This window comes from Crocuta crocuta, unplaced genomic scaffold (genome assembly GCF_008692635.1).
Source record: "Crocuta crocuta isolate KB4526 unplaced genomic scaffold, BGI_CrCroc_1.0 scaffold28, whole genome shotgun sequence".
Taxonomy (NCBI): Eukaryota; Metazoa; Chordata; class Mammalia; order Carnivora; family Hyaenidae; genus Crocuta; species Crocuta crocuta.
Window position 1 is genome coordinate 10700296 of NW_027533256.1, and position 16819 is coordinate 10717114.

At 37.8% G+C, this 16819-nt stretch overlaps 1 protein-coding gene across 4 annotated transcripts in view; it reads left to right on the top strand.

The window, feature by feature from the left end:
- MARCHF8 (membrane associated ring-CH-type finger 8) overlaps positions 1 to 16819 on the top strand; it is a 126456-nt gene that overhangs the window by 64227 nt on the left and 45410 nt on the right. Inside the window, exon 1 of one of the 4 annotated variants that reach the window (XM_077746381.1) lies at positions 451 to 473. The exons of 2 other annotated variants lie outside the window; for them this stretch is intronic. The gene's annotated coding sequence lies outside the window, so the exon portion shown is untranslated. Of the gene's footprint in view, positions 1 to 450; positions 474 to 12564; positions 12616 to 16819 lie in introns of those variants that run through there. One more of the 4 variants, XM_077746380.1, reaches the window with a different exon arrangement.

Consider the following 16819-nt stretch of genomic DNA (forward strand, 5'->3'; position numbering starts at 1 on the left):
CAGTAGTCAGTACAGTTGATGAATAAATGAATGAATTTAGTTTTAGTGGTATGGCAGCCACTATGGAAATAAGAGGGATGTTTTATAATTCATGAAAGGATTTCTGCTACTGTTGCTTATGAACTGGGTAGATGTTTCTTGAGTATTTTTTTTCTTAGTGTGTTATAAGTATTGATCTATTGCCTTCCAGACTCTGGTCTGCATTTAGAAACCTGCTATGGAGGTGGTTTGCATTCCTTCTAAAGAAACATTTTCTTTATAGTGTTTTGGGGAGATATTTTCTTTTTCTTTATAGTTTAGAGAGTTATTGGTTAATTTCTTATCTAGACTTAACTGTGTTTTTTGGTTTGATAGGTCCCTTTACATTTTTCTTTCTCTTTTTTTTTTTTTAAGGAGACTCCACACCCAATGTGGGCCTCAAACTCATAACCCTGAGATCAGGGGTCGGATGCTTCATCAACTGAGCCACCCAGGTGCCCCCACCTTTACATTTTTCAAGATTATTTTTTGTTATGTTTTATTTCATTAAAGAATTTTTTAAAAAAAATATTTATTTTTGAGAGAGACAGACAGAATGTGAATGGGGGAGGGGCAGAAAGAAAAGACAGACTGAGCTGTCAACACAGAGCCTGACATGCGGCTTGAACCCACAAACCATGAGATCATGACATGAGCTGAAGTAAGACACTTAACTGACTGAGCTACCCAGCGCTCCTTATTTCATTTTTAAATAGCTGTATTAAGGTATAATTGACATACAATAAATAGTACATATTTATTTATTTATTTTTAAGTTTATTTTCAGAGAGAGACAGAGTACGAGTGGGCAAGGGGCAGAAAGAGAGGGAGACACAGAATCGGAAGCAAGCTCCAGACTCTGAGCTGTCAGCACAGAGCCTGATGTGGAGCTCGAACCCATGATCGGCAAGATCATGACCTGAGCTGAAGTCGGATGCTTAACCCTCTGAGCCACCCAGTCACCCCAAAGCAGTACATATTTAAAGTGTACAGTACCTTCACAAGCAAGATTGTGAACATATCCATCACTTCCAAAAGTTTCCTCATGCCCTTTGTAATCATTCCCTCCCACCCTTTTCTAATCCCTTCCTCAACAGTCACTGATCTGCTTTATTTCACTATAGATTAGTTTGTGTTTTGTAGTTTTATATAGGTGGAGTTATACGTTACATACTTTTTGTCTCTTTTTAAAGGTTAATTCTTTCAAGATTTATCCAAGTTGTGTATATCAGTAATTGTGTCCTTGCTGAGTAGTGTTCATTGTATGGATATACCACAATTTGTTTATTCATTCTCCTGTCGATGGACATTTGGATTGTTAAGCAGATTTTGGTTGTTATTAACAAGGTTCCTGTTAACATTCGTATATGCCCTTGTATGGGCATATATTTCCAATTCCTTGGGTAAATACCTAGGAGTGGAATCGTATGGTAGATGTATGTTTAACTTTTTGAAATACTGCCAAACTGTTTTTCAAAGTAATTGCACATTTTACATTCCTACAAGAAGTAGGAGAGTTCCAGTTCTATATCTCTGCTAACATTGGCTATGTCTGTCTTTTTAATTTTAGTATCTAAAAGGTGTATACTAGCATCTCATTGTGGTTTAATTTGCATTTCCCCCATGAGTAATGATGTTGAGCATCTTTTCATGTACTTATTTACCATATATCTTTTTTGTTCAAGAGCCTTTTTAAATCTTTTGTCCATTAAAAAAATATTGGTGTTTTTTTTTCTTATTGTTTAGTTGCGTATTCTAAATACAAGTCCTTTATCAGGTATGTGTTTTACAAATGTTTTCTCCCAGTGTCTGGATTGTCTTCTCATGCTCCTGCCTATGTCTTTTGAAGACCAAAGTTTGGTTTTAAACTTTTTAATTTTTTTGAAGTCAAATTTATCCTTTTCCCCCTTTGTATGTATTGTACTTTTGGTATTCTATTAAAAAAGCTTTACCTAACCCAAAGTTGCAAATAGTATCTTAGAACTTTTATAGTTTTGGTTTTACACATGTCTTTGATCTATTTTGAATTAATTTTTGTATATTTTGTGAAGTGTATATCCAGTATTGTTTTTTGTGCATATGAATGCCCACTTGTTCAAGTACCACTTGTTGAATAGACTGAACTGTCCTTTCTCCATTGCATTATCTTAAATCAGTTGCCCATATATGTGTGTGCTTATTTCTTGACTCTCTTGTTTCATTGACGTATTTACTACTATTATACCAGTACCACAGTATCATAAACACTATAGCTTAATAACTTTTGAGAATTAAATAGTGTTCTTTTTCAAGCTTGTTTTGCCTATTTTAGTTTTTTTTGCACTCCATATGAATTTAAGAATCAGATTGTCAATTTCTGCACACACACACACACACACACGTCTGCTGAGATTTTTATTGGGATTATTGACTCTGTAGTTCACTTTGAGGGAGAACCCTCAGTTAAGAATATATGAACAAGGTATGCCTCCTCTTTAAGCCTTATCTGATTTCTCTCAGCAATGTTTTCTAGATTTCAGTGTGTAGATAGGTCTTACACACCTTTTGTCAGATTTATCCCTGTTTATTTGGTATTTTTGATGCTGTTGTAAATGGTGCTGTTTTTTAGAATTTTAATTTCTTATTGCTTATTGCTGGTACATAGAAATAAAATTGGTTTTTGTGTATTGATACTTATATCTTGTTTGCAGTTTTGGCAAACTCATTTATTAGTTCCAGTAGCTTTGATTCTGTTTAATTTTCTGCGTGGGCAGTTGTATCACCTGCCCCTTTCTATCTTGATGCCTCCCTGCTTTTTTGTCCTCTTGAAAACCTCCAATCCTTGTGTTGTTCCTGATCTTAGGGGAAACGCATTTATACTTCCAACATTAAGTGTGATGTTAGCTGTGTGTTTTTGGTAGACAACCTGTATCAGGTTGAAGAAGTTCTGTTCTGTTTCTAGTTTTTTGAGAATTTGATTAGGAATGGATCATGGGTTTTGTCAAATGTTTTTTTGTGTCTTATCAAAGATAAAGCTGTGTTAAAAAAAACTTTTTTAATGTTTATTTTTAGAGAGAGAGTAAGCACATATAAGTGGGGGAGGGGCAGAGAGAGATGGGGACAGAGGATCTGAAGTGGGCTTTGTCCTGTTGTGGGGTTCGAACTCAGGAACTGCAAGATCCCAGTCTGAAGTCAGATGCTTCACTGACTGAGTCATCCAGGTGCCCCTCTTAAAAATCTCTTTATTTTGAGAGAGAGAGCACAAGTTGGGGAGTGGCAGAGAGAGAGAGAGAGAGAGAGAGAATCCCAAGTAGGCTCTGCACTGTCAGTACAGAGCCCAATATGGAGCTCGAACCCGTGAATCATGAGATCACGTCCTGAGCCAAAATCAAGAGTTGGATGCTTAACTGACTGAGCCACACTGGCTCCCCAGAGGTAAAGCTATATTCTAGTTAGAGCAGCAAGGGCAGATTTTGTTCAGTAATAACTATTGTGATAGGGAGGAAAGTCCAATGTGACTGAACTCTGCTTCTTTTTGTGTGGAGGTGAATGAGATGTTTTAAAAGAATAATGGGGCACCTGGATGGCTCAGTTGGTTAAGCGTCCAACTTCAGCTCAGGTCATGATCTCACAATTTGTAGGTTTGAGCCCTGCGTCAGGCTCTGTGCTGACAGCTAGCTCAGAGCCTGGAGCCTGCTTTGGATTCTGTGTCTCCTTCTCTCTCTGACCCTCCCCTGCTCATGCTGTCTCTGTCTCTCTCTCAAAATAAAATAAAATAAAATAAAACAAAACATTAAAAAATTATTTAAAAAAGGAATATTGGTCCATAGCTTTCTTTGATTGTAAGGTTTTTGTCTCATTTTGTCATAGGGACAACACTGGCCTCACTTAATGATTAGAGAATTATTTCCTCCTTTTCAGTATTGTAGAAGAGTTTAAGTAGAGTCGGCATTACTATTTCTTCCATAAGGTTGGTAGAAGTAACCGTGAAGCCATCTGGGTCTGGAAGTTTTTTCTGAAAACGTTTTAAACTACAGTCTCAATATCTTTAATATAAGACTGTTATTGGTTTTGTTTTTTTTTTCTTGAATGTACTTCGGTAGTTTGTGTCTTTCATGGAATTGGTCAGTTTCGTTGTTGTATTTATTGGTATAAAATTGTTTATGATGTTCCCTTGTTGTCTTAGTCCATTTTGGGTTGTTATAACAAAATCCCTCAGACTTGGTGGTGTATAACAATAGAAAATTATTTCTCATAGTTCTGTAGTCCCAGATCAAGCATGATCCAGGGTGAGGGCCTTCTTCTGGGTTACAGACATCTCATTATATCCTCACATGGCAGAAGAGGGGAGTGATATTTCTAAGGCTTCTATAAGGACATTAATCCATGCATGAGAGCTCTGCCATCTTGACCTAATCACATGCAAAGTCCCCACTTCCTAATCCAATTGCATTGGGCCTTAGGATTTCAACATAGGAGTATGAATTTAGGGGAGACCCAAACATTCAGCCTATAGCACCAATTATCCTTTTTTCTTGATCATCTGGTCACAGGTTTATCAATTTAAGTGATCTCAAATAATTCTTTCAGTTTCATAGATTTCCTCTGTTGTCATTTTTTTTTTGGCTTTTGCTTTGATATTCATCATTTTGATTCCTCTCTTTCTTTTCAGTTTAATTTGTTCTTCTTTTTCTAGCTTCTTAAGGTAGAAGCCAAGGTTATTTCTTTGAGATTTTTCTTATTTTCTAATGTAGGTATTTAGCAATTAGAAATTTCTAAATTTGTGGCATCCAGCAAATTTTGATGTTGAGTTTCATTTTTATTCAGTTCAAAATACTTTCTGACTTCCTTTTGATTTCTTCTATGATCCATGGTATTTTTAAGTATGTTATGTAATTTTCAAAATTTCTGGACCTTCCTAGGTCTTGCTTTTATTTATTTCTAATTTAATACCATTTTGATCTGTAGACATATTTTAAATAAGTTAAATCCTTTAAAATTTATCAAGGCTTGTTTTATGGCACGGAACATGGTCTCTTTTGGTAAATATGCTATGTACACTTTAGAAGAATGTGTATTCCTCTATTGGATGTTGTGACCTATAAATGTCAGTCAGGTCAAATTGATAGTGTTTTCCAAGGTTACTCTATCCTTGAATCTAGTTTTTCTGTTAGTTGAAAGAGTGGTAGTGTAATTGCTGATGGTAATTATGGATTTGTCTTATTTTTCCCAGTTTTGCTACATATATTTGATGCTCTGTTATTAGGTGCATAAACATTTGAGATTGTTTGAGCTTCTTGATAAATTAACCCCTTATTATTATGAAATGATTATTTTTATTGTGATAGTATTTTTTGCTCTGAAATCTACTTTGATAATAATAGAGGCATTGCAACTTTCTTTTTATGTGTTAGTAGGGAATCATCTTTCCTGTGTTTCTACTTTTAACCTATTTGTGCCTATAGATTTAAAGTACTCTTGCATAAGCAGCATGTGGTTGAGTCTTTTTTATCCAGTGTGACAGTCTCTGCTCTTTTTTTTTTTTTTTTAATTTTTTTTTCATGTTTTTATTCATTTCTAGGAGATAGAGAGACAGCATGAGCAGGGGAGGGCCAGAGAGAGAGGGAGTCACAGACTGAAACAGGCTCCAGGCTCTGAGCTGGCAGTCAGCACAGAGCCCGACGCGGGGCTCGAACCCACGAACCGCGAGATCATGACCTAAGCGAAAGTCGGACGCTTAACCGACTAAGCCTGGCAGGCGCCCCAGTCTCTGCTCTTTATTTAGATGTTTGGACCATTTATATCTAATGCCATTATTCATACAGTTAGGTTAAATCTTCCTGTTTGTTTCCTGATTGTCTCATCTGCCTTTGTTTCTCTTTTTCATCTCCTTCAGCCTTAATTAATTATTTGTAAGATTTAATTTTATATTCTTTTTTTTAAGTTTATTTTTGAGGGAGATAGAGCACACATGCACAAGTGGGGGAGGGGCAGAGAGAGAGAGAATCCCACGAGTCTCTGTGCCACTGTCTGTGTAGAGCCAGATGTAGGGCTTGATCTCACAAACTATGAGATTGTGACGTGAGCTGAAATCAAGACTCAGTCACTCAACTGACTGAGCCAGGTACCCTAGATTTTTTATTCTCTGTTGGTTTGTAAGCTATAATTTTGTTAGTGGTTTTTAATTTTATTTATTTTTTTCAGGGCTTATAATAGTATACATTTTAACTTGTCACAGTCCATCTTCAAGTGATAATACTTAAGTATACTATAAAAATCTTACAATAGTATACGTTCATTTCTCTCCTCCTGGATTTTATGGTATCATTGTCACATATTTTTCTTATGTATGTGTTATAAATGCCAAAATTACAGTATCAAAATTTTAAAACATTTTTAAAGAGATTAAAAAGAAGGAAAAAGTATCTATTTACCCTTATGAATGTCATTTCTGGTGTTCATTGTCTCTTTGTGAAGGACTTGAACATTTTTTGTAGTGTGAGTTGGCTGGTAATGAATTTTTCAGCCTTTTTTCTTCATTTCTTGTGTTTAGGGTTTGTTGAGCTTTATGGACCTGTGAGTTTACAGTTTCATTTGAATTTGAAATATATTTTTCTGTTCCCTCCCTTTCATTTCACACATTAACCTTGTAGTTGTCCAGTGTTATGTTTTTAATTTTTAAAAATTTTATATTTTCTTTTTATGTTTGTTTTGGATCATTCTAATTGCTGTGTTTGTAAGTTTATTAATCTTTTCTTTTCCAATGTCTAATCTGCTGTTAATATTTCTGGTGTATTTTTCGTTGCAGTTCAGTTTGGATCCTTTCTTTGTGTCTTCCATGTCTCTGTTCAACTTTTTGTTCATAAGATCCAAATTGAACTTTAAAATTTTTATTTAAAAATAAAAGTTAGGGAACGTCTGGATGGCTCAGTTGGTTAAACATCTGACTTCAACTCTGGTCATGATTTCACAGTTTATGGGTTTGAGCCCCATATCCAGCTCTGTGCTGACAGCTCAGAGCCTGGAGCCTGCTTCAGATTCTGTGTCTCTCTCTGTCTCTCTGTCTCTGTCTCTGTCTCTCTCCCCCCCTCCCCTGCCCGCGCTCTGTCTCTCTCAAAAATAAACATTAAAATTTTTTTAAATTAAAAAAATAAATAAAACTCGGTTAAGATATCAGGCGGAGGAAACCTTTGTAGACTTTTTTCTTCTCTAATTTCAGCATAGTTGTAGTATCTTGAATACATTTCCATTTGATTAACCTGTTTTCCTGTATTTCTTTACCAGTTCTCTTTTCTTTTTCACACAAATAATTCACCATTTTTTAAAAATCCATGTTTTTCTCATCCTTCTGTTGCATTTCCCCATTGTATGATGTTTTTCCTATGTTCAGACCTATTTTAAAATATCCTGTGCGCTTAAGTAGGATTATTAACATGTATTTTTAAAGTCTAAAAGACAATTTTGTATTTGGCCATCAATTCAATGTTTAGAAATACCCATTTCATTTGACAGTATTTGTAAATTATTTTCCAGAATAATTCCATTTAACCCTGTTATTAATAGGATCCACTGTAAGCAACAGCATTATTTCCAGTTAGTGTAAGGTGAGGGATTTAATACAGGGAAGTAGTAGATGCTTACAGGGTAATTCAAAGACTAGAGAACAGGCTGGAACAGCTAATCCCAGCACCCTTGGACTGCTCTGCTGAGATCAACTGACAAATCAGAAAGTTGCTATTGCAACTTGTTGTGGAAAAAATCACTGTCTTTACATAGTTGGAAAAGCTGCCACATTGCTGTGGACTTGAGGTAGGAAGAAGCTGCTGGCCCTAGAATCACTCACGTTTGCCATGATCTAGATGAGCAAAATGGATGCCTTGCGCTCTGGTTTTCCCCCATGTGTCGTCTTCAAACCAGAGCTTTGAGTGTGAGTGCACTGAATAAGCACAACCTAATTATGCCTAGAACACATACTACAAGATTGTTCAGAAAATATATTTCTGGGGGTACCTGGTTGGCTCAGATGGTTGAGTACCTGACTATTAACTTTGGTTCAGGTCACAATCCCAGGGTCATGGGATCGAGCTCTGCATTGGGGTCTGCACTGAGTGTGGAGCCTGCTTGGGATATATTCTCTCTCTCTCTCTCTCTCTCTCAAAAAAAAAAAAAAAAAGGAAATACATTTTTTTAACTTTCTTTTTCATACCCCTTTAACATGAAATTGATCTGGGTGGAATGAACTGGCCCACATCAAGATAATTCAGTGATTAGCTTACATTAAAACAGTAAGTAAGCTCCATGGAAAAAGAAAAGTTGTATTTTCTTTTATATATTTATAAACAATTCTGTTACTGGCCATTGGCCTCAACATCTTGCTTATGATTTTACCATGAAGTATCAGGATGATGCTCATCAATTTTTTTTAATGCTTCTACACATGTGTTTATAAACACTTGTATCTTAATAAAATGTTACTGGAAAGATGGTTTATATATACTGTAGTTTCAGTGAATTAAGCACAGAGCTATTCCATTTGCTTCTACACATTAGTTTACATGCACTTACAGGATGATGATTGTCTAACCACATTTATATTTGCTATGAAAATATATGAATGCTGGCAGCTAATACTGTACTCATCTTTACCCGACATATTCTGAAAAGATGACCTCTCAATTGATAATAGTATTTTGAGGCATAATCACTACATTTTTATCTCTTAATGATTCTCTTTTTTCTATTTGATAAATCATTTTCTTTTAAATCATAACAGCCTAATATAGGGAAACTGGAGAAAACGGTCTGTGTTTTAACATCCCAGCATCTTCAGATTCTAGTTGGACTCCCAGTTTAAATGGTCCCAGGATCCCTCTACACCAATTCCTAGTTTAATGCTTGAGCCTGCTCTGTATCCTTGTGGCTTGCTTGTTCTTGGGGCACCATTAGGGCATCTCCCATGGCACTGACCCTGTACTTCCAAACAGATATCTTCTTTTTTGGGTGACCAGTGATTTGAGATACAATATTAGGAACAAACTCTATGTAGCTTTCTTTTTCTTTTTTTTAATTTTTTTTTGATGTTTATTTATTATTGAGACAGAGAAACAGAGCATGAATAGGGGAGGGGCAGAGAGAGAGGGAGACACAGAATCCGAAGCAGCCTCCAGGTTCCGAGCTGTCAGCACAGAGCCTGATGCGGGGCTTGAACCCACAAGCAGTGAGATCATGACCTGAGTTGAAGTCGGATGCCTAACCGACTGAGCCACCCAGGAGCCCCCCCCAGAGCCATTTTTAAAAATCTACTTCCTAGCATGTTTTTCCTGTCTGGTAATCAAATCTATCACTGTAACTCCTAGTTTGGTCAAGCACTCACATAAAGTTGTAGCACACTCACTGTCTACGAAACAAATTCTGATTAATTTTTTTCTAAATTTCTACCTTGGAAGGCTTGTTTTCTTTAAGAATGAAGAAATAAGCTTACATGTGTTTTTCTAGAGATTAAAAAAGCATACTATTATCAAATATTAAATACAAGTTGATCAGTTTGACCTGTTACATTTTCTTTTGTATATATTAATTTTGAAACTTGAATGCAAATAAAATTACATACAATTTTGAGGTCCTGCCATTTTAAATATTCTTAGTCAAAAGCCAACCAATTAGTTCTAGCTATTCTGTGTATTAAAGGCTTTTTTCCCAGCCAATTCTCACACGAGTCTTGGACTGGTAATGGTTTGCTGTTTACTTATTTAGATATGGAGATGGAAGAATGCACAGAATGATTGTCGCTGACCTCTGTGATGCTGGCCTAGTGAGGGTTTGTTAGATGAGAGTCCATGTCATATAGGGAAGACCAAGAGTCTAGTTTGGTTATGAAATGAAACATTTGCAGTTGGCTTTAGTGTGTTGCATATAAATTGAATGAGGATAGTACGTGAATATCTTTGTCTAGGTCTTACTTTGTGGTTTGTTGGTTGTCATGATTCTCTGTCAGTAACCCTGTTGAAAACCACTCAAATTTATTTTTAAATGCAGAAATGAAAAAAAATCCCATAGTCATAGTATCCTATAATATTTGTTAGTGGATTTTATATCTGACATATTGAGAGGACTCCTTTATTTTACACAAATGAAGAAGCAGGTCCAAAGAGAAATAAATGCCTTACTCATTGGACACTTGAATTTGTATATTTCTTCCATATTATTTTGTTTCCTCTTAAACATGTTTTCACATGAATATAAACTCCACACACACGTTTATACTCTTGTTCATTTATGCAACAAACAGAAATTAACAGTATGTTATGTACTAGAAAGAATTCTGCCCTCAAGGAGCCTATACTATAGGAGGGAGGATAGGAAGAGCCATGTCACAGAATGCAGTGAATGCTCTCATAGCAGCTTCCCATATTGCAGTTGGAGATTTTTTTGATGATGTGGCTGGTTATGCTTTTGTTTTTATCTCATTTCTGCTTGGAACTTAGGTGTGCTTTACAGTTTTTAAAGTTGAGGAACCAGGGCACCTGGGTGGCTTAGTGGTTAAGTGTCCAACTTCAACTCAGTTCATGATCTCATGGTTCATGGGTTCCAGCCCCACATCAGGCTCTGTGCTGACAGCTCAGAGCTTGGAGCCTGCTTCAGATTCTGTCTCCCTCTCTCTCTGCCTCCTCCCCCACTCATGTTCTGTCTCTCTCACAAAAATAAACATTAAAAAAAAAGTTGAGGACCTTGGCCTTTCTTCACTTTTGGAAAACCTTGACTCATTATTTCCTCAAATATTGCCTCTCCCCCATTCTCTTTGTTCTCCCTTTCTGGGAGTAAAGCTCACTGTCTTCTTCCATGCTTCTTGTCTGTGTGTCTCTGTGTGCCTCACTCTGGGGATTTCTTCAGCTGTGTCTTTCACTCACCTTCTCCACTGCCAGGCCTAGTTGTGCCACTGAGATTATAATTTCAGTGTCTACATGTTTTTACTTCATAAATTTTTAAAATAATTTCCTGTCTTTGCATTATGTTATTTTTTATTTATCTCTGTGAACATATAATTCAGGTTTCTTTCCTTAGGCTTTAGGCTCTTGTCTAATGCTTTGACTTTAGATTTTTTTCCTTGCTCTTGGACCCTGGAAATTTTTTCTTCTTGCTTTTGAGCTTGGCTGTGTATTAAAAATTATTTTTCTGGGTGCCTGAGTGGCTCAGTTGGTTGAGCATCAAACTCTTGATTTTGGCTCTGGTCATGATCCCAGGGTCGTGGGATCGAGCCCATGTTGGACTCTGTGCTGAGCATGGAGCCTGCTTAAGATGGTCTCGGTCTTTCCCCTGTGCTCATTCTCTCTCTCTCTCTCCTTCTCAAAAAAAATTTTACTTTGTCATATTTTTTTCTGGGATTTGTATGTGAATGGAGATGGGAAATAGGGTGTTATATTTTTTGGTGTAGCTCAGAAGTTCCAGTTTCCCCAGTGTACTATGAACTGTGTGTGTTTTTATAGAAACAGTTCTGCTGTGTTACCTAAAACTCTAGTTTAGAAAATTCTTCACATTTTACAGTAAATATGGTTGATACATCTCCTTCCAGTAAGTGGAGGTATGCAGTCCATTAATTATTCACTTCACATGTAGCCATTTCTACTGCATCTATTTTTAAAATTTTTTAAATGTTTGTTTATTTTAGAGAGAGAGAGAATGTGAATGGGGGATAGGAAGAGAGAGGCAGACAGAATCTGAAGCAGGCCCCAGGCTCTGAGCTGTCCAGTACAGAACCCGACACAGGCTCGAACTCATGAACCGCGAGATCATGACCTAAGCCGAAGTCGGGCACTCAACTGATTGAGTCACCCAGGTGCCCTAATTTCTACTGCATCTAAATAGGTTGAGCTACTACTAAGGATTTATTTTATTTAATTTAACATAGCATATACTTATATCATGATTATTCTGTGCAAGGCACTGTTGTTTGGACTTTACACATATTAGCTCAGTGAATTCATTTGATCCTTCTTCGAGTACTATTAGGGAGGTATTACTGCATCCTAATTTTATAGATGAAGCACTGCAGTTAGATGCGTTGCCCAGGGTTCCCCTGTTCACTAACAGTTGACGAGTATTAGAATTGGTATTCAGACCCAACCTCCACACTCATACTCTTCATTTACTTGCTTTTTGCATGCTGCTCTGCCAGCCACTGGCCTTTATCTTTGCAAACCACATGTCCCTCCTAATGAAACTCGCCCAGCGCGGCTCACTCTGTGTCTTCATCCCTGCCGCACTCAGTAAGTCCGTACTGAGCTCGACCGATTCAGGTGTTTTTCTGTTTACTTCCTTATGTCTTTATCTTCTTTCATTTATTTGTTCATTTTTTTGGAACAAATACATACTAAGCACCCATTACATGGTGCGTGCCATCAGGCGTTGAGCATAAATGCTGCGTAACAGAGAGACGCCCTCTGTGCTGCCCGGATCTCTCCCAGGCCTTGTGCTTTTGTCAGCCACGCCTCAGCTGTAGTCCGGGTCCTGGTGGGCTCTACTGCTGCAGCGGCCTGCACGTTGGTCTTCGGGATTCAGTCTCCCTCTTCCTGCTCTGCACACTGCTGGCCGGGAAAATAGGCAGTTACCCAGTTCGATGTGGTAAGTGCCATGGTCCAGAGAAGTATCCTGACCTGGTCTTGTGGTGACAAGGAAGCTTTTCTGGAAGAAGAGATGTCAGAGATGAGTCTTAAGAAGTAAGAGTTAGTTGAAGATAGAGGAGAAGAGTGTTTGGCACAGTATGAGGCAAAAATTCCTAGGGAAGAGAAGTGCACGTAGTATGTTTGAGGTACTGAGAAAAATTCACTGTGCTAGAACTTGAAGTGTCAGGTGGGTGCAGTGAGATGAGGCAGGAGCACCCACAGTGGTGCTAAGGGAACTGAAACAGTGAAGGGTAGAGCTCCATTTTAGTCAGGTGACTGTGGTTTGGGGAAGGGGACCAGTGGGGAGACCACTCAGAAAGCTAATGCTCTGGTCCATGTGATGATGGCCTAAACCAGGGAGGTGGTATCTGGGATGAGAGAAGTGAGCATATCACAAGGAGATGCACAGGAGGTGGGATCGACAACAGTGCTGGTGGCTGATGGGATGTGGTGGTAATGGGAAGGGGATGCCTGGTAGAGACACTCACTTTGACAGAGGAAGGGCAGCTGATTAGCTGGAAGGATGATGAATTTGATGGTGAACTTGATGAACATGCAAGTGTGAGGTACTTGTGGGTAGGCCCCTGGAGATATTCAGAATTCTCAATCTCTAGAGAGAAATATATCTAAGCAAGAGATAGAAAGAGAAATTTTGGAGTTGGATAGCATATAGACAGTAAAGGAGGCCCTAGGAATAGATACAATTGTCAGAATGAATAGCCTCAGAAGAAAAAAGGATGTGTGACAGGACACTGAGGAAGGGGAGTCACCATCTTGAGTCACTCTCTCACAGACACCCCTTATCATGACGGCAAGCACCCCATGCTGACTTCTTGTGCTTGCTGTATTTCAGAATATTTTATCTTTTTTACATGCGGCTTTTGCATAGGACATGATACATTGCCCCTTTTTTCCAGTCATTTTAGTGCTGAGTTTGTGTGTTTAGCCTATAAAGAATTCAATTTACTACATTTCAAAAGCCTATCTTTTTTACATACAAGGAGGACTACTGTTGGATTCACAGTAGTTAGGTAATACTTGAATGGTAGTGGTTACAGTTATAAGAAAGTCTAAATAAAATATTTTGCCTTGGGGCTTTGGTTTTGAATTAGGCTTAGGATAATGGATGCATAATGCTTGTGTATTATTAGCTGTGTGATTAGCGTTTATAAGCAGAGTCACACACCTAAATTGTGAAAGACCTGCACGAGTGATTCATTCATACTGTACCCCAAGATTCATTGATTCCGTGAGAGCAGAGGTCTTCTCTTCAAATACACTGTGTGACCTTGGATTCTGCTGAACTGGGAGGTGTCTCTGCTTATCAGCACAGTTCTTGTGGTCACTCAGTGAGCGTCACTGTCCCCCTTTCTTGGCCTCAGTGGCCTTCCCATACCAGTGCACTGATAGCATTTGTCACCTCACATGTAAGTCACAGACACAGAGACTAGAGTCTTTTAGTAAGTGAGCTTTGAGAACCTCAGAAAAATTATTCCATTAAGCTCGAGATAATACTGAGTGTTTTGAGGAAAATTTGAACTTTGAGCCCTTCACTTTAAAAAATTTTTTGTTATGAAAAACAAAAATATGGGGGGACTATTCTAGATCTAAAGAGGCTTAACAACCAAATGGAGCCTGCTAGGCAGATTCCATTTGGAAGTGCATATTCTAAACTCCTATGATGAATACACTGATGAAAGTGACTTCATCTCTTCCATCCCCCAATTAACTGTTCTTTAATGAAGACCTTTTGAGGGAGGAACCTTAGAGAGCAAAGTAAGTTTCAAGTGATAATTTTTTTTTTAAAGTAATGTATTTAAAGATAAGCTAATTTTTTAGCTTTTCTCAGGTTTTAGTTGCTAAGATAGGTCATAGCCATAGAATAATGGGTATTTGAATAGCTGAAGCAGTACCTATTAGTGAAGCAGATTGTTTTAAATGTGACTAGAATATTTTCTTGGACTATACAGTTTTTCAAGGTATTTCAGGTAAAATATGAAGATAAAAGTATTTTGTGTTTTCTTTCAGATAAGATGTGCATCATTCAACAACTTAATGCCTCTTTATTGAGTCATATCATGAAATATTTATTCTAATTATATTTCATTCTCAAAATATTTTGTATTTTCTACATCCTATTAATAAGAATTGAAATTATATTCTTGCTGCCAGACTGATTTGTTTTTAGCAGTACAGAAATTAGTTGGTTTTAGTAGTCTCACCTTGGTATTTGCTTTCCATTCTCTCATGTGTGGTGGAATGGAATTCATAGCCTACAGCAGTCTTTAGAACATCACTAAACCACATGATTGAATTCCCTTGGAAATCTGGTGACTGGCCAAGTCGGAATCTTACTTGACATCTATTTTAGACCCTGGTCCCATACTGAATCTTAAGTTCTGATATTACTTTATCCAAAGCACACAATCTTCATTTGTACTTTTTATCCTGGCCTATACTACTTGAGCATTAAATTTTTCTAGTATTGAAGGAACCTAATCTGATATAACTTGGTTTACTAAATTACAAGTTTATAATATACTGTGTATTAAGTATTCAAGGATTGTTTCAATGTTTAAGAATGTTATTGTGAATACTGTGTTTTTTTCCTATATTTAGGTAGGTCTGCATAAGGTACTTATAAATTAACTTATATGCCCATTAGGGACTCCATTCTTCTTCTCCGTTCTCTTCCTCTGTGAATGGGATGTAGTCGGTAGAAATGTAAAAGAAAGAAATTAGCACCTATATCTCTGGCGTGACACTTAAAAAAAAATTCTACCACATGTTACCTGTTAGTTATTTGTTTATATTCCATAATAAAGTATGAATTCCTTACTGGTAGGAATGGTTTTCTTTGCCCCAGGCCAGAGCTTTAATTGAGGGGAGGGGGAAAATATAGAGGGGACCGCAGAGGAAGGAGTTGCCCAGGACCCATGAAGCACTCAGCCTTGACAGGGGGGCGCATGCAAATAGAGTAGACTTCTAGCTTTGGAGGCAGTACTAGGACTCAGGGCATGTGGAGCGGGAGTTCTAGGGACTACAGGGGGCGCAAGCTGCAGTCCAGTACTAGGGTGCAAGGGTCCTGGGAATGGATGATATTTTATTCATCAACAGGAATAGCTCGTAGCATATAGTTATGCAGGTTTGAATGAAGACATATTCAATCTTCTGTAAATTGTAATTGTAGTTCTACTCAGATGTTTATATTTTCATGTTAAGAGCAGGTCAAAAAAGTATACTGTTGGCATTTGGAAAAATCTGGGAAAGATTTTCTTGTGCAGACTTCTTCCCTGCACATCTGTTAGAGCTTCTGTAGCTGTGGGATTCCCAATGTTGCCATTTTTATAACAGGTACTCTAATAAGTACAGTGGTTTGAAAGCTAGGTTTTAATTAGTGTATGATGAGTGGTTTATTAGAAGCATTTTGGTCTAGAGCAATGATAGACTAGTAGCTTTGAGAATGCTCTTGTATGTGGCAGATAAGTGAGAGAAGGCTCTAGGTAGAAAACTATACCAGTGTCTGGGGGCACAGTTTACTGCTGAGCTGTTATCAGCAGGCCAGGGTAGGACTGGCATTACAGAGATAATGTAGAAAGGTCTACTAGGTTCCCACACAGGGTGCTCTCTTGGGTAACTTTTTAGTAACTAAGGAAGACCAGTCCTTCTGAAAGGCCCAAAAAAGCATATGGTAGAGGTCACAGCAAACCAGAGGGCTTGTCCAGAGTATTAGGCAACATTTGAAGGAGGAGGTTTTAAGATCATAGCCAGCCAAGGGTTCATCAGGTCAGGGTCTTCAGACCACTGGTACTGGCAGAGAAAAGCCATGAATGATTGTCGACTATAGGCAGGCAGGGTTTATATTTTCTGCTGCTTCAGGAACACATCATTGTAATGGTCTTAAGAATTTGAAGGTCTTGGTTGGAGCATCGTCAGTGGGGGCATACGTGTATACCATAATCAAACTATAAACTCTGCATTCTGTCTCACCTAGGGCTGTGTTTTTCTGCATTTCATGTGGCACTGTGAGCATAGAATTGGAAGTACTGTGGGACAGTCCAAGTTTTATGCAGAGTTTTTATGAAAATTGGCAGGGCTTGCCTGACAACTACCATCTTTCCCTATTTCAGAATTGTCAAGAAAGGCAGGTCCTTCATAATCAG